The 24,341-nt window shown below is 45.3% G+C and overlaps 19 non-coding genes across 19 annotated transcripts; all 19 read left to right on the forward strand.

Annotated features, from left to right (window-relative positions):
* Window positions 1-279: 279 nt before the first annotated feature.
* On the forward strand, window positions 280-470 carry LOC141182215 (U2 spliceosomal RNA). Its single transcript, XR_012257603.1, has one exon. It is a non-coding gene; the product is annotated as a U2 spliceosomal RNA (small nuclear RNA).
* Window positions 471-1,587: 1,117 nt separating this feature from the next.
* On the forward strand, window positions 1,588-1,778 carry LOC141181457 (U2 spliceosomal RNA). Its single transcript, XR_012257032.1, has one exon. It is a non-coding gene; the product is annotated as a U2 spliceosomal RNA (small nuclear RNA).
* A 1,121-nt stretch (window positions 1,779-2,899) lies between these two features.
* On the forward strand, window positions 2,900-3,090 carry LOC141182217 (U2 spliceosomal RNA). Its single transcript, XR_012257604.1, has one exon. It is a non-coding gene; the product is annotated as a U2 spliceosomal RNA (small nuclear RNA).
* A 1,115-nt stretch (window positions 3,091-4,205) lies between these two features.
* Window positions 4,206-4,396, forward strand: LOC141182218 (U2 spliceosomal RNA). Its single transcript, XR_012257605.1, has one exon. It is a non-coding gene; the product is annotated as a U2 spliceosomal RNA (small nuclear RNA).
* Window positions 4,397-5,515: 1,119 nt separating this feature from the next.
* Window positions 5,516-5,706, forward strand: LOC141182219 (U2 spliceosomal RNA). The gene has a single exon (XR_012257606.1). It is a non-coding gene; the product is annotated as a U2 spliceosomal RNA (small nuclear RNA).
* A 1,116-nt stretch (window positions 5,707-6,822) lies between these two features.
* LOC141182220 (U2 spliceosomal RNA) lies at window positions 6,823-7,013 on the forward strand. Its single transcript, XR_012257607.1, has one exon. It is a non-coding gene; the product is annotated as a U2 spliceosomal RNA (small nuclear RNA).
* A 1,118-nt stretch (window positions 7,014-8,131) lies between these two features.
* LOC141182222 (U2 spliceosomal RNA) lies at window positions 8,132-8,322 on the forward strand. The gene has a single exon (XR_012257609.1). It is a non-coding gene; the product is annotated as a U2 spliceosomal RNA (small nuclear RNA).
* Window positions 8,323-9,444: 1,122 nt separating this feature from the next.
* Window positions 9,445-9,635, forward strand: LOC141181678 (U2 spliceosomal RNA). The gene has a single exon (XR_012257232.1). It is a non-coding gene; the product is annotated as a U2 spliceosomal RNA (small nuclear RNA).
* A 1,118-nt stretch (window positions 9,636-10,753) lies between these two features.
* Window positions 10,754-10,944, forward strand: LOC141182223 (U2 spliceosomal RNA). Its single transcript, XR_012257610.1, has one exon. It is a non-coding gene; the product is annotated as a U2 spliceosomal RNA (small nuclear RNA).
* A 1,119-nt stretch (window positions 10,945-12,063) lies between these two features.
* Window positions 12,064-12,254, forward strand: LOC141181471 (U2 spliceosomal RNA). Its single transcript, XR_012257045.1, has one exon. It is a non-coding gene; the product is annotated as a U2 spliceosomal RNA (small nuclear RNA).
* A 1,118-nt stretch (window positions 12,255-13,372) lies between these two features.
* Window positions 13,373-13,563, forward strand: LOC141182224 (U2 spliceosomal RNA). Its single transcript, XR_012257611.1, has one exon. It is a non-coding gene; the product is annotated as a U2 spliceosomal RNA (small nuclear RNA).
* A 1,118-nt stretch (window positions 13,564-14,681) lies between these two features.
* Window positions 14,682-14,872, forward strand: LOC141182225 (U2 spliceosomal RNA). Its single transcript, XR_012257612.1, has one exon. It is a non-coding gene; the product is annotated as a U2 spliceosomal RNA (small nuclear RNA).
* A 1,119-nt stretch (window positions 14,873-15,991) lies between these two features.
* LOC141181473 (U2 spliceosomal RNA) lies at window positions 15,992-16,182 on the forward strand. Its single transcript, XR_012257047.1, has one exon. It is a non-coding gene; the product is annotated as a U2 spliceosomal RNA (small nuclear RNA).
* Window positions 16,183-17,302: 1,120 nt separating this feature from the next.
* On the forward strand, window positions 17,303-17,493 carry LOC141182226 (U2 spliceosomal RNA). The gene has a single exon (XR_012257613.1). It is a non-coding gene; the product is annotated as a U2 spliceosomal RNA (small nuclear RNA).
* A 1,117-nt stretch (window positions 17,494-18,610) lies between these two features.
* On the forward strand, window positions 18,611-18,801 carry LOC141181458 (U2 spliceosomal RNA). Its single transcript, XR_012257033.1, has one exon. It is a non-coding gene; the product is annotated as a U2 spliceosomal RNA (small nuclear RNA).
* A 1,122-nt stretch (window positions 18,802-19,923) lies between these two features.
* On the forward strand, window positions 19,924-20,114 carry LOC141182228 (U2 spliceosomal RNA). The gene has a single exon (XR_012257614.1). It is a non-coding gene; the product is annotated as a U2 spliceosomal RNA (small nuclear RNA).
* Window positions 20,115-21,232: 1,118 nt separating this feature from the next.
* On the forward strand, window positions 21,233-21,423 carry LOC141181474 (U2 spliceosomal RNA). The gene has a single exon (XR_012257048.1). It is a non-coding gene; the product is annotated as a U2 spliceosomal RNA (small nuclear RNA).
* A 1,120-nt stretch (window positions 21,424-22,543) lies between these two features.
* On the forward strand, window positions 22,544-22,734 carry LOC141182229 (U2 spliceosomal RNA). Its single transcript, XR_012257615.1, has one exon. It is a non-coding gene; the product is annotated as a U2 spliceosomal RNA (small nuclear RNA).
* A 1,117-nt stretch (window positions 22,735-23,851) lies between these two features.
* LOC141181459 (U2 spliceosomal RNA) lies at window positions 23,852-24,042 on the forward strand. The gene has a single exon (XR_012257034.1). It is a non-coding gene; the product is annotated as a U2 spliceosomal RNA (small nuclear RNA).
* The last annotated feature ends 299 nt before the right edge of the window (window positions 24,043-24,341 follow it).

The following is a 24,341-nucleotide window of genomic DNA, read 5'->3' on the forward strand; positions in this document are numbered from 1 at the left end:
ATTCCACCCCCCCCCCCCCGCCTTAATTGGTTCTCCTCCCTTCCAACGGTGTTGAGGCGGGTGGGAACAGCCGGGGGTTGAGGGTACTGTGCTAAAAGAGGTGGAGTTATGCAGATCTAAAACGCGTGGATTGCAGCAGCAGCAAGCCGAAAAGTGCAGGCATGTGAGGGATCTAGAGGTTGACAGCATGTCTTCTTAACGGGAGTCCAGGTGGCCATCTCCACAAATGGACTTTTCAGAATCCTTGGGTGGCACCGTAGTCGGAAACCAATTCTGGTTATCGCTTCTCGGCCTTTTGGCTAAGATCAAGTGTAGTATCTGTTCTTATCAGTTTAATATCTGATACGTCCCCTATCTGGGGACCATATATTAAATGGATTTTTAGAACAGGGAGATGGAAAAAGAGCTTGCTCTGTCCACTCCACGCATTGACCTGGTATTGCAGTATCTCCAGGACCGGTGCACCCCTTCTTTAATGCAGTTTCTAAAATCAGAAAGAATTGAATTCAATGCTTTTTGTTCATTTGGCTTGTTTGTCGGATTTTGGGATGGACTCTTTGGCTTTTCTTTTCTTCTCCTCATTGGATTTTTCATGTTAAAAGTTGCAGAAGCCAGATGACAAGCTCATTTTGGTTCAACTTCAGCAACTGTGCATTGCATTGCCATGTAATGTAATGCAATGCTATCTATCTAGCTCTCCCTCTATACTTCCTTTTGGATAAACAGACATATTAGGCAAGCATTTTGGAGCTTTCACCTAAATAACTACAGGTGGTGAGATAAGCTGCACAATATAATTGACCTTTCAGTATATTGTTGCACACACACCATCTATTTAGCAAATGCCCTTGTTATCAACAGCAGCCTTTTAAACTCACCTGAGCTAACAGGTATGTGAGCTGGTTACTCTGCTGCGCTTAAAATTTCTTTTTTGGTTTGCTACAATGCCTTTTCTGAAACGTTGTCTCCCTCTGCTGGAACACTGACTTCTTTCATTTAATGCCTGCAGACTATAAAAGAGAAACCAACCCAAAAAGTTTGGTTGATTAGTCTGTGGCATTCTTTTAAACTGTTGCTTATGGCGGTCTCTGTGAGCTTCTCAGTGACATTCAGCCATCCAGGTATCCCGCCTGCAGTAGACGGAATGTGGCAATGGAACGCTGGCTGCGCGTGTCATAATAGGCTCTGAGCCTTTATATACCTGCGCACAGCAGCAGCCACCTTCAGTCTGCTGCTGGACAGCCAGCAGCAGCAGCAGCAGGAGAGGTAATTAATCAGCAACCCTCCTGCTAAGGGTAGACAGCTGCTCGTTCCACCCCCCCCCCCCGCCTTAATTGGTTCTCCTCCCTTCCAACGGTGTTGAGGCGGGTGGGAACAGCCGGGGGTTGAGGGTACTGTGCTAAAAGAGGTGGAGTTATGCAGATCTAAAACGCGTGGATTGCAGCAGCAGCAAGCCGAAAAGTGGAGGCATGTGAGGGATCTAGAGGTTGACAGCATGTCTTCTTAACGGGAGTCCAGGTGGCCATCTCCACAAATGGACTTTTCAGAATCCTTGGGTGGCACCGTAGTCGGAAACCAATTCTGGTTATCGCTTCTCGGCCTTTTGGCTAAGATCAAGTGTAGTATCTGTTCTTATCAGTTTAATATCTGATACGTCCCCTATCTGGGGACCATTTATTAAATGGATTTTTAGAACAGGGAGATGGAAAAAGAGCTTGCTCTGTCCACTCCACGCATTGACCTGGTATTGCAGTATCTCCAGGACCGGTGCACCCCTTCTTTAATGCAGTTTCTAAAATCAGAAAGAATTGAATTCAATGCTTTTTGTTCATTTGGCTTGTTTGTCGGATTTTGGGATGGACTCTTTGGCTTTGCTTTTCTTCTCCTCATTGGATTTTTCATGTTAAAAGTTGCAGAAGCCAGATGACAAGCTCATTTTGGTTCAACTTCAGCAACTGTGCATTGCATTGCCATGTAATGTAATGCAATGCTATCTATCTAGCTCTCCCTCTATACTTCCTTTTGGATAAACAGACATATTAGGCAAGCATTTTGGAGCTTTCACCTAAATAACTACAGGTGGTGAGATAAGCTGCACAATATAATTGACCTTTCAGTATATTGTTGCACACACACCATCTATTTAGCAAATGCCCTTGTTATCAACAGCAGCCTTTTAAACTCACCTGAGCTAACAGGTATGTGAGCTGGTTACTCTGCTGCTCTTAAAATTTCTTTTTTGGTTTGCTACAATGCCTTTTCTGAAACGTTGTCTCCCTCTGCTGGAACACTGACTTCTTTCATTTAATGCCTGCAGACTATAAAAGAGAAACCAACCCAAAAAGTTTGGTTGATTAGTCTGTGGCATTCTTTTAAACTGTTGCTTATGGCGGTCTCTGTGAGCTTCTCAGTGACATTCAGCCATCCAGGTATCCCGCCTGCAGTAGACGGAATGTGGCAATGGAACGCTGGCTGCGCGTGTCATAATAGGCTCTGAGCCTTTATATACCTGCGCACAGCAGCAGCCACCTTCAGTCTGCTGCTGGACAGCCAGCAGCAGCAGCAGCAGCAGGAGAGGTAATTAATCAGCAACCCTCCTGCTAAGGGTAGACAGCTGCTCGTTCCTTCCCCCCCCCCCCGCCTTAATTGGTTCTCCTCCCTTCCAACGGTGTTGAGGCGGGTGGGAACAGCCGGGGGTTGAGGGTACTGTGCTAAAAGAGGTGGAGTTATGCAGATCTAAAACGCGTGGATTGCAGCAGCAGCAAGCCGAAAAGTGCAGGCATGTGAGGGATCTAGAGGTTGACAGCATGTCTTCTTAACGGGAGTCCAGGTGGCCATCTCCACAAATGGACTTTTCAGAATCCTTGGGTGGCACCGTAGTCGGAAACCAATTCTGGTTATCGCTTCTCGGCCTTTTGGCTAAGATCAAGTGTAGTATCTGTTCTTATCAGTTTAATATCTGATACGTCCCCTATCTGGGGACCATATATTAAATGGATTTTTAGAACAGGGAGATGGAAAAAGAGCTTGCTCTGTCCACTCCACGCATTGACCTGGTATTGCAGTATCTCCAGGACCGGTGCACCCCTTCTTTAATGCAGTTTCTAAAATCAGAAAGAATTGAATTCAATGCTTTTTGTTCATTTGGCTTGTTTGTCGGATTTTGGGATGGACTCTTTGGCTTTGCTTTTCTTCTCCTCATTGGATTTTTCATGTTAAAAGTTGCAGAAGCCAGATGACAAGCTCATTTTGGTTCAACTTCAGCAACTGTGCATTGCATTGCCATGTAATGTAATGCAATGCTATCTATCTAGCTCTCCCTCTATACTTCCTTTTGGATAAACAGACATATTAGGCAAGCATTTTGGAGCTTTCACCTAAATAACTACAGGTGGTGAGATAAGCTGCACAATATAATTGACCTTTCAGTATATTGTTGCACACACACCATCTATTTAGCAAATGCCCTTGTTATCAACAGCAGCCTTTTAAACTCACCTGAGCTAACAGGTATGTGAGCTGGTTACTCTGCTGCGCTTAAAATTTCTTTTTTGGTTTGCTACAATGCCTTTTCTGAAACGTTGTCTCCCTCTGCTGGAACACTGACTTCTTTCATTTAATGCCTGCAGACTATAAAAGAGAAACCAACCCAAAAAGTTTGGTTGATTAGTCTGTGGCATTCTTTTAAACTGTTGCTTATGGCGGTCTCTGTGAGCTTCTCAGTGACATTCAGCCATCCAGGTATCCCGCCTGCAGTAGACGGAATGTGGAAATGGAACGCTGGCTGCGCGTGTCATAATAGGCTCTGAGCCTTTATATACCTGCGCACAGCAGCAGCCACCTTCAGTCTGCTGCTGGACAGCCAGCAGCAGCAGCAGCAGGAGAGGTAATTAATCACCAACCCTCCTGCTAAGGGTAGACAGCTGCTCGTTCCACCCCCCCCCCGCCTTAATTGGTTCTCCTCCCTTCCAACGGTGTTGAGGCGGGTGGGAACAGCCGGGGGTTGAGGGTACTGTGCTAAAAGAGGTGGAGTTATGCAGATCTAAAACGCGTGGATTGCAGCAGCAGCAAGCCGAAAAGTGCAGGCATGTGAGGGATCTAGAGGTTGACAGCATGTCTTCTTAACGGGAGTCCAGGTGGCCATCTCCACAAATGGACTTTTCAGAATCCTTGGGTGGCACCGTAGTCGGAAACCAATTCTGGTTATCGCTTCTCGGCCTTTTGGCTAAGATCAAGTGTAGTATCTGTTCTTATCAGTTTAATATCTGATACGTCCCCTATCTGGGGACCATATATTAAATGGATTTTTAGAACAGGGAGATGGAAAAAGAGCTTGCTCTGTCCACTCCACGCATTGACCTGGTATTGCAGTATCTCCAGGACCGGTGCACCCCTTCTTTAATGCAGTTTCTAAAATCAGAAAGAATTGAATTCAATGCTTTTTGTTCATTTGGCTTGTTTGTCGGATTTTGGGATGGACTCTTTGGCTTTTCTTTTCTTCTCCTCATTGGATTTTTCATGTTAAAAGTTGCAGAAGCCAGATGACAAGCTCATTTTGGTTCAACTTCAGCAACTGTGCATTGCATTGCCATGTAATGTAATGCAATGCTATCTATCTAGCTCTCCCTCTATACTTCCTTTTGGATAAACAGACATATTAGGCAAGCATTTTGGAGCTTTCACCTAAATAACTACAGGTGGTGAGATAAGCTGCACAATATAATTGACCTTTCAGTATACTGTTGCACACACACCATCTATTTAGCAAATGCCCTTGTTATCAACAGCAGCCTTTTAAACTCACCTGAGCTAACAGGTATGTGAGCTGGTTACTCTGCTGCGCTTAAAATTTCTTTTTTGGTTTGCTACAATGCCTTTTCTGAAACGTTGTCTCCCTCTGCTGGAACACTGACTTGTTTCATTTAATGCCTGCAGACTATAAAAGAGAAACCAACCCAAAAAGTTTGGTTGATTAGTCTGTGGCATTCTTTTAAACTGTTGCTTATGGCGGTCTCTGTGAGCTTCTCAGTGACATTCAGCCATCCAGGTATCCCGCCTGCAGTAGACGGAATGTGGCAATGGAACGCTGGCTGCGCGTGTCATAATAGGCTCTGAGCCTTTATATACCTGCGCACAGCAGCAGCCACCTTCAGTCTGCTGCTGGACAGCCAGCAGCAGCAGCAGCAGCAGGAGAGGTAATTAATCAGCAACCCTCCTGCTAAGGGTAGACAGCTGCTCGTTCCACCCCCCCCCCCGCCTTAATTGGTTCTCCTCCCTTCCAACGGTGTTGAGGCGGGTGGGAACAGCCGGGGGTTGAGGGTACTGTGCTAAAAGAGGTGGAGTTATGCAGATCTAAAACGCGTGGATTGCAGCAGCAGCAAGCCGAAAAGTGCAGGCATGTGAGGGATCTAGAGGTTGACAGCATGTCTTCTTAACGGGAGTCCAGGTGGCCATCTCCACAAATGGACTTTTCAGAATCCTTGGGTGGCACCGTAGTCGGAAACCAATTCTGGTTATCGCTTCTCGGCCTTTTGGCTAAGATCAAGTGTAGTATCTGTTCTTATCAGTTTAATATCTGATACGTCCCCTATCTGGGGACCATATATTAAATGGATTTTTAGAACAGGGAGATGGAAAAAGAGCTTGCTCTGTCCACTCCACGCATTGACCTGGTATTGCAGTATCTCCAGGACCGGTGCACCCCTTCTTTAATGCAGTTTCTAAAATCAGAAAGAATTGAATTCAATGCTTTTTGTTCATTTGGCTTGTTTGTCGGATTTTGGGATGGACTCTTTGGCTTTGCTTTTCTTCTCCTCATTGGATTTTTCATGTTAAAAGTTGCAGAAGCCAGATGACAAGCTCATTTTGGTTCAACTTCAGCAACTGTGCATTGCATTGCCATGTAATGTAATGCAATGCTATCTATCTAGCTCTCCCTCTATACTTCCTTTTGGATAAACAGACATATTAGGCAAGCATTTTGGAGCTTTCACCTAAATAACTACAGGTGGTGAGATAAGCTGCACAATATAATTGACCTTTCAGTATATTGTTGCACACACACCATCTATTTAGCAAATGCCCTTGTTATCAACAGCAGCCTTTTAAACTCACCTGAGCTAACAGGTATGTGAGCTGGTTACTCTGCTGCGCTTAAAATTTCTTTTTTGGTTTGCTACAATGCCTTTTCTGAAACGTTGTCTCCCTCTGCTGGAACACTGACTTGTTTCATTTAATGCCTGCAGACTATAAAAGAGAAACCAACCCAAAAAGTTTGGTTGATTAGTCTGTGGCATTCTTTTAAACTGTTGCTTATGGCGGTCTCTGTGAGCTTCTCAGTGACATTCAGCCATCCAGGTATCCCGCCTGCAGTAGACGGAATGTGGCAATGGAACGCTGGCTGCGCGTGTCATAATAGGCTCTGAGCCTTTATATACCTGCGCACAGCAGCAGCCACCTTCAGTCTGCTGCTGGACAGCCAGCAGCAGCAGCAACAGCAGGAGAGGTAATTAATCAGCAACCCTCCTGCTAAGGGTAGACAGCTGCTCGTTCCACCCCCCCCGCCTTAATTGGTTCTCCTCCCTTCCAACGGTGTTGAGGCGGGTGGGAACAGCCGGGGGTTGAGGGTACTGTGCTAAAAGAGGTGGAGTTATGCAGATCTAAAACGCGTGGATTGCAGCAGCAGCAAGCCGAAAAGTGCAGGCATGTGAGGGATCTAGAGGTTGACAGCATGTCTTCTTAACGGGAGTCCAGGTGGCCATCTCCACAAATGGACTTTTCAGAATCCTTGGGTGGCACCGTAGTCGGAAACCAATTCTGGTTATCGCTTCTCGGCCTTTTGGCTAAGATCAAGTGTAGTATCTGTTCTTATCAGTTTAATATCTGATACGTCCCCTATCTGGGGACCATATATTAAATGGATTTTTAGAACAGGGAGATGGAAAAAGAGCTTGCTCTGTCCACTCCACGCATTGACCTGGTATTGCAGTATCTCCAGGACCGGTGCACCCCTTCTTTAATGCAGTTTCTAAAATCAGAAAGAATTGAATTCAATGCTTTTTGTTCATTTGGCTTGTTTGTCGGATTTTGGGATGGACTCTTTGGCTTTGCTTTTCTTCTCCTCATTGGATTTTTCATGTTAAAAGTTGCAGAAGCCAGATGACAAGCTCATTTTGGTTCAACTTCAGCAACTGTGCATTGCATTGCCATGTAATGTAATGCAATGCTATCTATCTAGCTCTCCCTCTATACTTCCTTTTGGATAAACAGACATATTAGGCAAGCATTTTGGAGCTTTCACCTAAATAACTACAGGTGGTGAGATAAGCTGCACAATATAATTGACCTTTCAGTATATTGTTGCACACACACCATCTATTTAGCAAATGCCCTTGTTATCAACAGCAGCCTTTTAAACTCACCTGAGCTAACAGGTATGTGAGCTGGTTACTCTGCTGCGCTTAAAATTTCTTTTTTGGTTTGCTACAATGCCTTTTCTGAAACGTTGTCTCCCTCTGCTGGAACACTGACTTCTTTCATTTAATGCCTGCAGACTATAAAAGAGAAACCAACCCAAAAAGTTTGGTTGATTAGTCTGTGGCATTCTTTTAAACTGTTGCTTATGGCGGTCTCTGTGAGCTTCTCAGTGACATTCAGCCATCCAGGTATCCCGCCTGCAGTAGACGGAATGTGGCAATGGAACGCTGGCTGCGCGTGTCATAATAGGCTCTGAGCCTTTATATACCTGCGCACAGCAGCAGCCACCTTCAGTCTGCTGCTGGACAGCCAGCAGCAACAACAGCAGCAGGAGAGGTAATTAATCAGCAACCCTCCTGCTAAGGGTAGACAGCTGCTCGTTCCACCCCCCCCCCGCCTTAATTGGTTCTCCTCCCTTCCAACGGTGTTGAGGCGGGTGGGTACAGCCGGGGGTTGAGGGTACTGTGCTAAAAGAGGTGGAGTTATGCAGATCTAAAACGCGTGGATTGCAGCAGCAGCAAGCCGAAAAGTGCAGGCATGTGAGGGATCTAGAGGTTGACAGCATGTCTTCTTAACGGGAGTCCAGGTGGCCATCTCCACAAATGGACTTTTCAGAATCCTTGGGTGGCACCGTAGTCGGAAACCAATTCTGGTTATCGCTTCTCGGCCTTTTGGCTAAGATCAAGTGTAGTATCTGTTCTTATCAGTTTAATATCTGATACGTCCCCTATCTGGGGACCATATATTAAATGGATTTTTAGAACAGGGAGATGGAAAAAGAGCTTGCTCTGTCCACTCCACGCATTGACCTGGTATTGCAGTATCTCCAGGACCGGTGCACCCCTTCTTTAATGCAGTTTCTAAAATCAGAAAGAATTGAATTCAATGCTTTTTGTTCATTTGGCTTGTTTGTCGGATTTTGGGATGGACTCTTTGGCTTTGCTTTTCTTCTCCTCATTGGATTTTTCATGTTAAAAGTTGCAGAAGCCAGATGACAAGCTCATTTTGGTTCAACTTCAGCAACTGTGCATTGCATTGCCATGTAATGTAATGCAATGCTATCTATCTAGCTCTCCCTCTATACTTCCTTTTGGATAAACAGACATATTAGGCAAGCATTTTGGAGCTTTCACCTAAATAACTACAGGTGGTGAGATAAGCTGCACAATATAATTGACCTTTCAGTATATTGTTGCACACACACCATCTATTTAGCAAATGCCCTTGTTATCAACAGCAGCCTTTTAAACTCACCTGAGCTAACAGGTATGTGAGCTGGTTACTCTGCTGCGCTTAAAATTTCTTTTTTGGTTTGCTACAATGCCTTTTCTGAAACGTTGTCTCCCTCTGCTGGAACACTGACTTCTTTCATTTAATGCCTGCAGACTATAAAAGAGAAACCAACCCAAAAAGTTTGGTTGATTAGTCTGTGGCATTCTTTTAAACTGTTGCTTATGGCGGTCTCTGTGAGCTTCTCAGTGACATTCAGCCATCCAGGTATCCCGCCTGCAGTAGACGGAATGTGGCAATGGAACGCTGGCTGCGCGTGTCATAATAGGCTCTGAGCCTTTATATACCTGCGCACAGCAGCAGCCACCTTCAGTCTGCTGCTGGACAGCCAGCAGCAGCAGCAGCAGCAGCAGGAGAGGTAATTAATCAGCAACCCTCCTGCTAAGGGTAGACAGCTGCTCGTTCCACCCCCCCCCCCGCCTTAATTGGTTCTCCTCCCTTCCAACGGTGTTGAGGCGGGTGGGAACAGCCGGGGGTTGAGGGTACTGTGCTAAAAGAGGTGGAGTTATGCAGATCTAAAACGCGTGGATTGCAGCAGCAGCAAGCCGAAAAGTGCAGGCATGTGAGGGATCTAGAGGTTGACAGCATGTCTTCTTAACGGGAGTCCAGGTGGCCATCTCCACAAATGGACTTTTCAGAATCCTTGGGTGGCACCGTAGTCGGAAACCAATTCTGGTTATCGCTTCTCGGCCTTTTGGCTAAGATCAAGTGTATTATCTGTTCTTATCAGTTTAATATCTGATACGTCCCCTATCTGGGGACCATATATTAAATGGATTTTTAGAACAGGGAGATGGAAAAAGAGCTTGCTCTGTCCACTCCACGCATTGACCTGGTATTGCAGTATCTCCAGGACCGGTGCACCCCTTCTTTAATGCAGTTTCTAAAATCAGAAAGAATTGAATTCAATGCTTTTTGTTCATTTGGCTTGTTTGTCGGATTTTGGGATGGACTCTTTGGCTTTGCTTTTCTTCTCCTCATTGGATTTTTCATGTTAAAAGTTGCAGAAGCCAGATGACAAGCTCATTTTGGTTCAACTTCAGCAACTGTGCATTGCATTGCCATGTAATGTAATGCAATGCTATCTATCTAGCTCTCCCTCTATACTTCCTTTTGGATAAACAGACATATTAGGCAAGCATTTTGGAGCTTTCACCTAAATAACTACAGGTGGTGAGATAAGCTGCACAATATAATTGACCTTTCAGTATATTGTTGCACACACACCATCTATTTAGCAAATGCCCTTGTTATCAACAGCAGCCTTTTAAACTCACCTGAGCTAACAGGTATGTGAGCTGGTTACTCTGCTGCGCTTAAAATTTCTTTTTTGGTTTGCTACAATGCCTTTTCTGAAACGTTGTCTCCCTCTGCTGGAACACTGACTTCTTTCATTTAATGCCTGCAGACTATAAAAGAGAAACCAACCCAAAAAGTTTGGTTGATTAGTCTGTGGCATTCTTTTAAACTGTTGCTTATGGCGGTCTCTGTGAGCTTCTCAGTGACATTCAGCCATCCAGGTATCCCGCCTGCAGTAGACGGAATGTGGCAATGGAACGCTGGCTGCGCGTGTCATAATAGGCTCTGAGCCTTTATATACCTGCGCACAGCAGCAGCCACCTTCAGTCTGCTGCTGGACAGCCAGCAGCAGCAGCAGCAGCAGGAGAGGTAATTAATCAGCAACCCTCCTGCTAAGGGTAGACAGCTGCTCGTTCCACCCCCCCCCCGCCTTAATTGGTTCTCCTCCCTTCCAACGGTGTTGAGGCGGGTGGGAACAGCCGGGGGTTGAGGGTACTGTGCTAAAAGAGGTGGAGTTATGCAGATCTAAAACGCGTGGATTGCAGCAGCAGCAAGCCGAAAAGTGCAGGCATGTGAGGGATCTAGAGGTTGACAGCATGTCTTCTTAACGGGAGTCCAGGTGGCCATCTCCACAAATGGACTTTTCAGAATCCTTGGGTGGCACCGTAGTCGGAAACCAATTCTGGTTATCGCTTCTCGGCCTTTTGGCTAAGATCAAGTGTAGTATCTGTTCTTATCAGTTTAATATCTGATACGTCCCCTATCTGGGGACCATATATTAAATGGATTTTTAGAACAGGGAGATGGAAAAAGAGCTTGCTCTGTCCACTCCACGCATTGACCTGGTATTGCAGTATCTCCAGGACCGGTGCACCCCTTCTTTAATGCAGTTTCTAAAATCAGAAAGAATTGAATTCAATGCTTTTTGTTCATTTGGCTTGTTTGTCGGATTTTGGGATGGACTCTTTGGCTTTGCTTTTCTTCTCCTCATTGGATTTTTCATGTTAAAAGTTGCAGAAGCCAGATGACAAGCTCATTTTGGTTCAACTTCAGCAACTGTGCATTGCATTGCCATGTAATGTAATGCAATGCTATCTATCTAGCTCTCCCTCTATACTTCCTTTTGGATAAACAGACATATTAGGCAAGCATTTTGGAGCTTTCACCTAAATAACTACAGGTGGTGAGATAAGCTGCACAATATAATTGACCTTTCAGTATATTGTTGCACACACACCATCTATTTAGCAAATGCCCTTGTTATCAACAGCAGCCTTTTAAACTCACCTGAGCTAACAGGTATGTGAGCTGGTTACTCTGCTGCGCTTAAAATTTCTTTTTTGGTTTGCTACAATGCCTTTTCTGAAACGTTGTCTCCCTCTGCTGGAACACTGACTTCTTTCATTTAATGCCTGCAGACTATAAAAGAGAAACCAACCCAAAAAGTTTGGTTGATTAGTCTGTGGCATTCTTTTAAACTGTTGCTTATGGCGGTCTCTGTGAGCTTCTCAGTGACATTCAGCCATCCAGGTATCCCGCCTGCAGTAGACGGAATGTGGCAATGGAACGCTGGCTGCGCGTGTCATAATAGGCTCTGAGCCTTTATATACCTGCGCACAGCAGCAGCCACCTTCAGTCTGCTGCTGGACAGCCAGCAGCAGCAGCAGCAGCAGGAGAGGTAATTAATCAGCAACCCTCCTGCTAAGGGTAGACAGCTGCTCGTTCCACCCCCCCCCCCGCCTTAATTGGTTCTCCTCCCTTCCAACGGTGTTGAGGCGGGTGGGAACAGCCGGGGGTTGAGGGTACTGTGCTAAAAGAGGTGGAGTTATGCAGATCTAAAACGCGTGGATTGCAGCAGCAGCAAGCCGAAAAGTGCAGGCATGTGAGGGATCTAGAGGTTGACAGCATGTCTTCTTAACGGGAGTCCAGGTGGCCATCTCCACAAATGGACTTTTCAGAATCCTTGGGTGGCACCGTAGTCGGAAACCAATTCTGGTTATTGCTTCTCGGCCTTTTGGCTAAGATCAAGTGTAGTATCTGTTCTTATCAGTTTAATATCTGATACGTCCCCTATCTGGGGACCATATATTAAATGGATTTTTAGAACAGGGAGATGGAAAAAGAGCTTGCTCTGTCCACTCCACGCATTGACCTGGTATTGCAGTATCTCCAGGACCGGTGCACCCCTTCTTTAATGCAGTTTCTAAAATCAGAAAGAATTGAATTCAATGCTTTTTGTTCATTTGGCTTGTTTGTCGGATTTTGGGATGGACTCTTTGGCTTTGCTTTTCTTCTCCTCATTGGATTTTTCATGTTAAAAGTTGCAGAAGCCAGATGACAAGCTCATTTTGGTTCAACTTCAGCAACTGTGCATTGCATTGCCATGTAATGTAATGCAATGCTATCTATCTAGCTCTCCCTCTATACTTCCTTTTGGATAAACAGACATATTAGGCAAGCATTTTGGAGCTTTCACCTAAATAACTACAGGTGGTGAGATAAGCTGCACAATATAATTGACCTTTCAGTATATTGTTGCACACACACCATCTATTTAGCAAATGCCCTTGTTATCAACAGCAGCCTTTTAAACTCACCTGAGCTAACAGGTATGTGAGCTGGTTACTCTGCTGCGCTTAAAATTTCTTTTTTGGTTTGCTACAATGCCTTTTCTGAAACGTTGTCTCCCTCTGCTGGAACACTGACTTCTTTCATTTAATGCCTGCAGACTATAAAAGAGAAACCAACCCAAAAAGTTTGGTTGATTAGTCTGTGGCATTCTTTTAAACTGTTGCTTATGGCGGTCTCTGTGAGCTTCTCAGTGACATTCAGCCATCCAGGTATCCCGCCTGCAGTAGACGGAATGTGGCAATGGAACGCTGGCTGCGCGTGTCATAATAGGCTCTGAGCCTTTATATACCTGCGCACAGCAGCAGCCACCTTCAGTCTGCTGCTGGACAGCCAGCAGCAACAACAGCAGCAGGAGAGGTAATTAATCAGCAACCCTCCTGCTAAGGGTAGACAGCTGCTCGTTCCACCCCCCCCCCGCCTTAATTGGTTCTCCTCCCTTCCAACGGTGTTGAGGCGGGTGGGTACAGCCGGGGGTTGAGGGTACTGTGCTAAAAGAGGTGGAGTTATGCAGATCTAAAACGCGTGGATTGCAGCAGCAGCAAGCCGAAAAGTGCAGGCATGTGAGGGATCTAGAGGTTGACAGCATGTCTTCTTAACGGGAGTCCAGGTGGCCATCTCCACAAATGGACTTTTCAGAATCCTTGGGTGGCACCGTAGTCGGAAACCAATTCTGGTTATCGCTTCTCGGCCTTTTGGCTAAGATCAAGTGTAGTATCTGTTCTTATCAGTTTAATATCTGATACGTCCCCTATCTGGGGACCATATATTAAATGGATTTTTAGAACAGGGAGATGGAAAAAGAGCTTGCTCTGTCCACTCCACGCATTGACCTGGTATTGCAGTATCTCCAGGACCGGTGCACCCCTTCTTTAATGCAGTTTCTAAAATCAGAAAGAATTGAATTCAATGCTTTTTGTTCATTTGGCTTGTTTGTCGGATTTTGGGATGGACTCTTTGGCTTTGCTTTTCTTCTCCTCATTGGATTTTTCATGTTAAAAGTTGCAGAAGCCAGATGACAAGCTCATTTTGGTTCAACTTCAGCAACTGTGCATTGCATTGCCATGTAATGTAATGCAATGCTATCTATCTAGCTCTCCCTCTATACTTCCTTTTGGATAAACAGACATATTAGGCAAGCATTTTGGAGCTTTCACCTAAATAACTACAGGTGGTGAGATAAGCTGCACAATATAATTGACCTTTCAGTATATTGTTGCACACACACCATCTATTTAGCAAATGCCCTTGTTATCAACAGCAGCCTTTTAAACTCACCTGAGCTAACAGGTATGTGAGCTGGTTACTCTGCTGCGCTTAAAATTTCTTTTTTGGTTTGCTACAATGCCTTTTCTGAAACGTTGTCTCCCTCTGCTGGAACACTGACTTCTTTCATTTAATGCCTGCAGACTATAAAAGAGAAACCAACCCAAAAAGTTTGGTTGATTAGTCTGTGGCATTCTTTTAAACTGTTGCTTATGGCGGTCTCTGTGAGCTTCTCAGTGACATTCAGCCATCCAGGTATCCCGCCTGCAGTAGACGGAATGTGGCAATGGAACGCTGGCTGCGCGTGTCATAATAGGCTCTGAGCCTTTATATACCTGCGCACAGCAGCAGCCACCTTCAGTCTGCTGCTGGACAGCCAGCAGCAGCAGCAGCAGCAGGAGAGGTAATTAATCAGCAACCCTCCTGCTAAGGGTAGACAGCTGCTCGTTCCACCCCCCCCCCGCCTTAATTGGTTCTCCTCCCTTCCAACGGTGTTGAGGCGGGTGGGAACAGCCGGGGGTTGAGGGTACTGTGCTAAAAGAGGTGGAGTTATGCAGATCTAAAACGCGTGGATTGCAGCAGCAGCAAGCCGAAAAGTGCAGGCATGTGAGGGATCTAGAGGTTGACAGCATGTCTTCTTAACGGGAGTCCAGGTGGCCATCTCCACAAATGGACTTTTCAGAATCCTTGGGTGGCACCGTAGTCGGAAACCAATTCTGGTTATCGCTTCTCGGCCTTTTGGCTAAGATCAAGTGTAGTATCTGTTCTTATCAGTTTAATATCTGATACGTCCCCTATCTGGGGACCATATATTAAATGGATTTTTAGAACAGGGAGATGGAAAAAGAGCTTGCTCTGTCCACTCCACGCATTGACCTGGTATTGCAGTATCTCCAGGACCGGTGCACCCCTTCTTTAATGCAGTTTCTAAAATCAGAAAGAATTGAATTCAATGCTTTTTGTTCATTTGGCTTGTTTGTCGGATTTTGGGATGGACTCTTTGGCTTTGCTTTTCTTCTCCTCATTGGATTTTTCATGTTAAAAGTTGCAGAAGCCAGATGACAAGCTCATTTTGGTTCAACTTCAGCAACTGTGCATTGCATTGCCATGTAATGTAATGCAATGCTATCTATCTAGCTCTCCCTCTATACTTCCTTTTGGATAAACAGACATATTAGGCAAGCATTTTGGAGCTTTCACCTAAATAACTACAGGTGGTGAGATAAGCTGCACAATATAATTGACCTTTCAGTATATTGTTGCACACACACCATCTATTTAGCAAATGCCCTTGTTATCAACAGCAGCCTTTTAAACTCACCTGAGCTAACAGGTATGTGAACTGGTTACTCTGCTGCGCTTAAAATTTCTTTTTTGGTTTGCTACAATGCCTTTTCTGAAACGTTGTCTCCCTCTGCTGGAACACTGACTTCTTTCATTTAATGCCTGCAGACTATAAAAGAGAAACCAACCCAAAAAGTTTGGTTGATTAGTCTGTGGCATTCTTTTAAACTGTTGCTTATGGCGGTCTCTGTGAGCTTCTCAGTGACATTCAGCCATCCAGGTATCCCGCCTGCAGTAGACGGAATGTGGCAATGGAACGCTGGCTGCGCGTGTCATAATAGGCTCTGAGCCTTTATATACCTGCGCACAGCAGCAGCCACCTTCAGTCTGCTGCTGGACAGCCAGCAGCAGCAGCAGCAGCAGGAGAGGTAATTAATCAGCAACCCTCCTGCTAAGGGTAGACAGCTGCTCGTTCCACCCCCCCCCCCGCCTTAATTGGTTCTCCTCCCTTCCAACGGTGTTGAGGCGGGTGGGAACAGCCGGGGGTTGAGGGTACTGTGCTAAAAGAGGTGGAGTTATGCAGATCTAAAACGCGTGGATTGCAGCAGCAGCAAGCCGAAAAGTGCAGGCATGTGAGGGATCTAGAGGTTGACAGCATGTCTTCTTAACGGGAGTCCAGGTGGCCATCTCCACAAATGGACTTTTCAGAATCCTTGGGTGGCACCGTAGTCGGAAACCAATTCTGGTTATTGCTTCTCGGCCTTTTGGCTAAGATCAAGTGTAGTATCTGTTCTTATCAGTTTAATATCTGATACGTCCCCTATCTGGGGACCATATATTAAATGGATTTTTAGAACAGGGAGATGGAAAAAGAGCTTGCTCTGTCCACTCCACGCATTGACCTGGTATTGCAGTATCTCCAGGACCGGTGCACCCCTTCTTTAATGCAGTTTCTAAAATCAGAAAGAATTGAATTCAATGCTTTTTGTTCATTTGGCTTGTTTGTCGGATTTTGGGATGGACTCTTTGGCTTTGCTTTTCTTCTCCTCATTGGATTTTTCATGTTAAAAGTTGCAGAAGCCAGATGACAAGCTCATTTTGGTTCAACTTCAGCAACTGTGCATTGCATTGCCATGTAATGTAATGCAATGCTATCTATCTAGCTCTCCCTCTATACTTCCTTTTGGATAAACAGACATATTAGGCAAGCATTTTGGAGCTTTCACCTAAATAACTACAGGTGGTGAGATAAGCTGCACAATATAATTGACCTTTCAGTATATTGTTGCACACACACCATCTATTTAGCAAATGCCCTTGTTATCAACAGCAGCCTTTTAAACTCACCTGAGCTAACAGGTATGTGAGCTGGTTACTCTGCTGCGCTTAAAATTTCTTTTTTGGTTTGCTACAATGCCTTTTCTGAAACGTTGTCTCCCTCTGCTGGAACACTGACTTCTTTCATTTAATGCCTGCAGACTATAAAAGAGAAACCAACCCAAAAAGTTTGGTTGATTAGTCTGTGGCATTCTTTTAAACTGTTGCTTATGGCGGTCTCTGTGAGCTTCTCAGTGACATTCAGCCATCCAGGTATCCCGCCTGCAGTAGACGGAATGTGGCAATGGAACGCTGGCTGCGCGTGTCATAATAGGCTCTGAGCCTTTATATACCTGCGCACAGCAGCAGCCACCTTCAGTCTGCTGCTGGACAGCCAGCAGCAGCAGCAGCAGCAGGAGAGGTAATTAATCAGCAACCCTCCTGCTAAGGGTAGACAGCTGCTCATTCCACCCCCCCCCCCCGCCTTAATTGGTTCTCCTCCCTTCCAACGGTGTTGAGGCGGGTGGGAACAGCCGGGGGTTGAGGGTACTGTGCTAAAAGAGGTGGAGTTATGCAGATCTAAAACGCGTGGATTGCAGCAGCAGCAAGCCGAAAAGTGCAGGCATGTGAGGGATCTAGAGGTTGACAGCATGTCTTCTTAACGGGAGTCCAGGTGGCCATCTCCACAAATGGACTTTTCAGAATCCTTGGGTGGCACCGTAGTCGGAAACCAATTCTGGTTATCGCTTCTCGGCCTTTTGGCTAAGATCAAGTGTAGTATCTGTTCTTATCAGTTTAATATCTGATACGTCCCCTATCTGGGGACCATATATTAAATGGATTTTTAGAACAGGGAGATGGAAAAAGAGCTTGCTCTGTCCACTCCACGCATTGACCTGGTATTGCAGTATCTCCAGGACCGGTGCACCCCTTCTTTAATGCAGTTTCTAAAATCAGAAAGAATTGAATTCAATGCTTTTTGTTCATTTGGCTTGTTTGTCGGATTTTGGGATGGACTCTTTGGCTTTTCTTTTCTTCTCCTCATTGGATTTTTCATGTTAAAAGTTGCAGAAGCCAGATGACAAGCTCATTTTGGTTCAACTTCAGCAACTGTGCATTGCATTGCCATGTAATGTAATGCAATGCTATCTATCTAGCTCTCCCTCTATACTTCCTTTTGGATAAACAGACATATTAGGCAAGCATTTTGGAGCTTTCACCTAAATAACTACAGGTGGTGAGATAAGCTGCACAATATAATTGACCTTTCAGTATATTGTTGCACACACACCATCTATTTAGCAAATGCCCTTGTTATCAACAGCAGCCTTTTAAACTCACCTGAGCTAACAGGTATGTGAGCTGGTTACTCTGCTGCGCTTAAAATTTCTTTTTTGGTTTGCTACAATGCCTTTTCTGAAACGTTGTCTCCCTCTGCTGGAACACTGACTTCTTTCATTTAATGCCTGCAGACTATAAAAGAGAAACCAACCCAAAAAGTTTGGTTGATTAGTCTGTGGCATTCTTTTAAACTGTTGCTTATGGCGGTCTCTGTGAGCTTCTCAGTGACATTCAGCCATCCAGGTATCCCGCCTGCAGTAGACGGAATGTGGCAATGGAACGCTGGCTGCGCGTGTCATAATAGGCTCTGAGCCTTTATATACCTGCGCACAGCAGCAGCCACCTTCAGTCTGCTGCTGGACAGCCAGCAGCAGCAGCAGCAGGAGAGGTAATTAATCAGCAACCCTCCTGCTAAGGGTAGACAGCTGCTCGTTCCACCCCCCCCCCCCGCCTTAATTGGTTCTCCTCCCTTCCAACGGTGTTGAGGCGGGTGGGAACAGCCGGGGGTTGAGGGTACTGTGCTAAAAGAGGTGGAGTTATGCAGATCTAAAACGCGTGGATTGCAGCAGCAGCAAGCCGAAAAGTGGAGGCATGTGAGGGATCTAGAGGTTGACAGCATGTCTTCTTAACGGGAGTCCAGGTGGCCATCTCCACAAATGGACTTTTCAGAATCCTTGGGTGGCACCGTAGTCGGAAACCAATTCTGGTTATCGCTTCTCGGCCTTTTGGCTAAGATCAAGTGTAGTATCTGTTCTTATCAGTTTAATATCTGATACGTCCCCTATCTGGGGACCATTTATTAAATGGATTTTTAGAACAGGGAGATGGAAAAAGAGCTTGCTCTGTCCACTCCACGCATTGACCTGGTATTGCAGTATCTCCAGGACCGGTGCACCCCTTCTTTAATGCAGTTTCTAAAATCAGAAAGAATTGAATTCAATGCTTTTTGTTCATTTGGCTTGTTTGTCGGATTTTGGGATGGACTCTTTGGCTTTGCTTTTCTTCTCCTCATTGGATTTTTCATGTTAAAAGTTGCAGAAGCCAGATGACAAGCTCATTTTGGTTCAACTTCAGCAACTGTGCATTGCATTGCCATGTAATGTAATGCAATGCTATCTATCTAGCTCTCCCTCTATACTTCCTTTTGGATAAACAGACATATTAGGCAAGCATTTTGGAGCTTTCACCTAAATAACTACAGGTGGTGAGATAAGCTGCACAATATAATTGACCTTTCAGTATATTGTTGCACACACACCATCTATTTAGCAAATGCCCTTGTTATCAACAGCAGCCTTTTAAACTCACCTGAGCTAACAGGTATGTGAGCTGGTTACTCTGCTGCTCTTAAAATTTCTTTTTTGGTTTGCTACAATGCCTTTTCTGAAACGTTGTCTCCCTCTGCTGGAACACTGACTTCTTTCATTTAATGCCTGCAGACTATAAAAGAGAAACCAACCCAAAAAGTTTGGTTGATTAGTCTGTGGCATTCTTTTAAACTGTTGCTTATGGCGGTCTCTGTGAGCTTCTCAGTGACATTCAGCCATCCAGGTATCCCGCCTGCAGTAGACGGAATGTGGCAATGGAACGCTGGCTGCGCGTGTCATAATAGGCTCTGAGCCTTTATATACCTGCGCACAGCAGCAGCCACCTTCAGTCTGCTGCTGGACAGCCAGCAGCAGCAGCAGCAGCAGGAGAGGTAATTAATCAGCAACCCTCCTGCTAAGGGTAGACAGCTGCTCGTTCCACCCCCCCCCCCCCCGCCTTAATTGGTTCTCCTCCCTTCCAACGGTGTTGAGGCGGGTGGGAACAGCCGGGGGTTGAGGGTACTGTGCTAAAAGAGGTGGAGTTATGCAGATCTAAAACGCGTGGATTGCAGCAGCAGCAAGCCGAAAAGTGCAGGCATGTGAGGGATCTAGAGGTTGACAGCATGTCTTCTTAACGGGAGTCCAGGTGGCCATCTCCACAAATGGACTTTTCAGAATCCTTGGGTGGCACCGTAGTCGGAAACCAATTCTGGTTATCGCTTCTCGGCCTTTTGGCTAAGATCAAGTGTAGTATCTGTTCTTATCAGTTTAATATCTGATACGTCCCCTATCTGGGGACCATATATTAAATGGATTTTTAGAACAGGGAGATGGAAAAAGAGCTTGCTCTGTCCACTCCACGCATTGACCTGGTATTGCAGTATCTCCAGGACCGGTGCACCCCTTCTTTAATGCAGTTTCTAAAATCAGAAAGAATTGAATTCAATGCTTTTTGTTCATTTGGCTTGTTTGTCGGATTTTGGGATGGACTCTTTGGCTTTGCTTTTCTTCTCCTCATTGGATTTTTCATGTTAAAAGTTGCAGAAGCCAGATGACAAGCTCATTTTGGTTCAACTTCAGCAACTGTGCATTGCATTGCCATGTAATGTAATGCAATGCTATCTATCTAGCTCTCCCTCTATACTTCCTTTTGGATAAACAGACATATTAGGCAAGCATTTTGGAGCTTTCACCTAAATAACTACAGGTGGTGAGATAAGCTGCACAATATAATTGACCTTTCAGTATATTGTTGCACACACACCATCTATTTAGCAAATGCCCTTGTTATCAACAGCAGCCTTTTAAACTCACCTGAGCTAACAGGTATGTGAGCTGGTTACTCTGCTGCGCTTAAAATTTCTTTTTTGGTTTGCTACAATGCCTTTTCTGAAACGTTGTCTCCCTCTGCTGGAACACTGACTTCTTTCATTTAATGCCTGCAGACTATAAAAGAGAAACCAACCCAAAAAGTTTGGTTGATTAGTCTGTGGCATTCTTTTAAACTGTTGCTTATGGCGGTCTCTGTGAGCTTCTCAGTGACATTCAGCCATCCAGGTATCCCGCCTGCAGTAGACGGAATGTGGCAATGGAACGCTGGCTGCGCGTGTCATAATAGGCTCTGAGCCTTTATATACCTGCGCACAGCAGCAGCCACCTTCAGTCTGCTGCTGGACAGCCAGCAGCAGCAGCAGCAGCAGGAGAGGTAATTAATCAGCAACCCTCCTGCTAAGGGTAGACAGCTGCTCGTTCCACCCCCCCCCCGCCTTAATTGGTTCTCCTCCCTTCCAACGGTGTTGAGGCGGGTGGGAACAGCCGGGGGTTGAGGGTACTGTGCTAAAAGAGGTGGAGTTATGCAGATCTAAAACGCGTGGATTGCAGCAGCAGCAAGCCGAAAAGTGCAGGCATGTGAGGGATCTAGAGGTTGACAGCATGTCTTCTTAACGGGAGTCCAGGTGGCCATCTCCACAAATGGACTTTTCAGAATCCTTGGGTGGCACCGTAGTCGGAAACCAATTCTGGTTATTGCTTCTCGGCCTTTTGGCTAAGATCAAGTGTAGTATCTGTTCTTATCAGTTTAATATCTGATACGTCCCCTATCTGGGGACCATATATTAAATGGATTTTTAGAACAGGGAGATGGAAAAAGAGCTTGCTCTGTCCACTCCACGCATTGACCTGGTATTGCAGTATCTCCAGGACCGGTGCACCCCTTCTTTAATGCAGTTTCTAAAATCAGAAAGAATTGAATTCAATGCTTTTTGTTCATTTGGCTTGTTTGTCGGATTTTGGGATGGACTCTTTGGCTTTGCTTTTCTTCTCCTCATTGGATTTTTCATGTTAAAAGTTGCAGAAGCCAGATGACAAGCTCATTTTGGTTCAACTTCAGCAACTGTGCATTGCATTGCCATGTAATGTAATGCAATGCTATCTATCTAGCTCTCCCTCTATACTTCCTTTTGGATAAACAGACATATTAGGCAAGCATTTTGGAGCTTTCACCTAAATAACTACAGGTGGTGAGATAAGCTGCACAATATAATTGACCTTTCAGTATATTGTTGCACACACACCATCTATTTAGCAAATGCCCTTGTTATCAACAGCAGCCTTTTAAACTCACCTGAGCTAACAGGTATGTGAGCTGGTTACTCTGCTGCGCTTAAAATTTCTTTTTTGGTTTGCTACAATGCCTTTTCTGAAACGTTGTCTCCCTCTGCTGGAACACTGACTTCTTTCATTTAATGCCTGCAGACTATAAAAGAGAAACCAACCCAAAAAGTTTGGTTGATTAGTCTGTGGCATTCTTTTAAACTGTTGCTTATGGCGGTCTCTGTGAGCTTCTCAGTGACATTCAGCCATCCAGGTATCCCGCCTGCAGTAGACGGAATGTGGCAATGGAACGCTGGCTGCGCGTGTCATAATAGGCTCTGAGCCTTTATATACCTGCGCACAGCAGCAGCCACCTTCAGTCTGCTGCTGGACAGCCAGCAGCAGCAGCAGCAGCAGGAGAGGTAATTAATCAGCAACCCTCCTGCTAAGGGTAGACAGCTGCTCATTCCACCCCCCCCCCCCGCCTTAATTGGTTCTCCTCCCTTCCAACGGTGTTGAGGCGGGTGGGAACAGCCGGGGGTTGAGGGTACTGTGCTAAAAGAGGTGGAGTTATGCAGATCTAAAACGCGTGGATTGCAGCAGCAGCAAGCCGAAAAGTGCAGGCATGTGAGGGATCTAGAGGTTGACAGCATGTCTTCTTAACGGGAGTCCAGGTGGCCATCTCCACAAATGGACTTTTCAGAATCCTTGGGTGGCACCGTAGTCGGAAACCAATTCTGGTTATCGCTTCTCGGCCTTTTGGCTAAGATCAAGTGTAGTATCTGTTCTTATCAGTTTAATATCTGATACGTCCCCTATCTGGGGACCATATATTAAATGGATTTTTAGAACAGGGAGATGGAAAAAGAGCTTGCTCTGTCCACTCCACGCATTGACCTGGTATTGCAGTATCTCCAGGACCGGTGCACCCCTTCTTTAATGCAGTTTCTAAAATCAGAAAGAATTGAATTCAATGCTTTTTGTTCATTTGGCTTGTTTGTCGGATTTTGGGATGGACTCTTTGGCTTTTCTTTTCTTCTCCTCATTGGATTTTTCATGTTAAAAGTTGCAGAAGCCAGATGACAAGCTCATTTTGGTTCAACTTCAGCAACTGTGCATTGCATTGCCATGTAATGTAATGCAATGCTATCTATCTAGCTCTCCCTCTATACTTCCTTTTGGATAAACAGACATATTAGGCAAGCATTTTGGAGCTTTCACCTAAATAACTACAGGTGGTGAGATAAGCTGCACAATATAATTGACCTTTCAGTATATTGTTGCACACACACCATCTATTTAGCAAATGCCCTTGTTATCAACAGCAGCCTTTTAAACTCACCTGAGCTAACAGGTATGTGAGCTGGTTACTCTGCTGCGCTTAAAATTTCTTTTTTGGTTTGCTACAATGCCTTTTCTGAAACGTTGTCTCCCTCTGCTGGAACACTGACTTCTTTCATTTAATGCCTGCAGACTATAAAAGAGAAACCAACCCAAAAAGTTTGGTTGATTAGTCTGTGGCATTCTTTTAAACTGTTGCTTATGGCGGTCTCTGTGAGCTTCTCAGTGACATTCAGCCATCCAGGTATCCCGCCTGCAGTAGACGGAATGTGGCAATGGAACGCTGGCTGCGCGTGTCATAATAGGCTCTGAGCCTTTATATACCTGCGCACAGCAGCAGCCACCTTCAGTCTGCTGCTGGACAGCCAGCAGCAGCAGCAGCAGGAGAGGTAATTAATCAGCAACCCTCCTGCTAAGGGTAGACAGCTGCTCGTTCCACCCCCCCCCCCCGCCTTAATTGGTTCTCCTCCCTTCCAACGGTGTTGAGGCGGGTGGGAACAGCCGGGGGTTGAGGGTACTGTGCTAAAAGAGGTGGAGTTATGCAGATCTAAAACGCGTGGATTGCAGCAGCAGCAAGCCGAAAAGTGGAGGCATGTGAGGGATCTAGAGGTTGACAGCATGTCTTCTTAACGGGAGTCCAGGTGGCCATCTCCACAAATGGACTTTTCAGAATCCTTGGGTGGCACCGTAGTCGGAAACCAATTCTGGTTATCGCTTCTCGGCCTTTTGGCTAAGATCAAGTGTAGTATCTGTTCTTATCAGTTTAATATCTGATACGTCCCCTATCTGGGGACCATTTATTAAATGGATTTTTAGAACAGGGAGATGGAAAAAGAGCTTGCTCTGTCCACTCCACGCATTGACCTGGTATTGCAGTATCTCCAGGACCGGTGCACCCCTTCTTTAATGCAGTTTCTAAAATCAGAAAGAATTGAATTCAATGCTTTTTGTTCATTTGGCTTGTTTGTTGGATTTTGGGATGGACTCTTTGGCTTTGCTTTTCTTCTCCTCATTGGATTTTTCATGTTAAAAGTTGCAGAAGCCAGATGACAAGCTCATTTTGGTTCAACTTCAGCAACTGTGCATTGCATTGCCATGTAATGTAATGCAATGCTATCTATCTAGCTCTCCCTCTATACTTCCTTTTGGATAAACAGACATATTAGGCAAGCATTTTGGAGCTTTCACCTAAATAACTAC

Source organism: Phyllobates terribilis, unplaced genomic scaffold, assembly GCF_046119375.1.
Source record: "Phyllobates terribilis strain yellow unplaced genomic scaffold, ASM4611937v1 Scaffold_34__1_contigs__length_13252353, whole genome shotgun sequence".
Lineage (NCBI taxonomy): Eukaryota > Metazoa > Chordata > Amphibia > Anura > Dendrobatidae > Phyllobates > Phyllobates terribilis.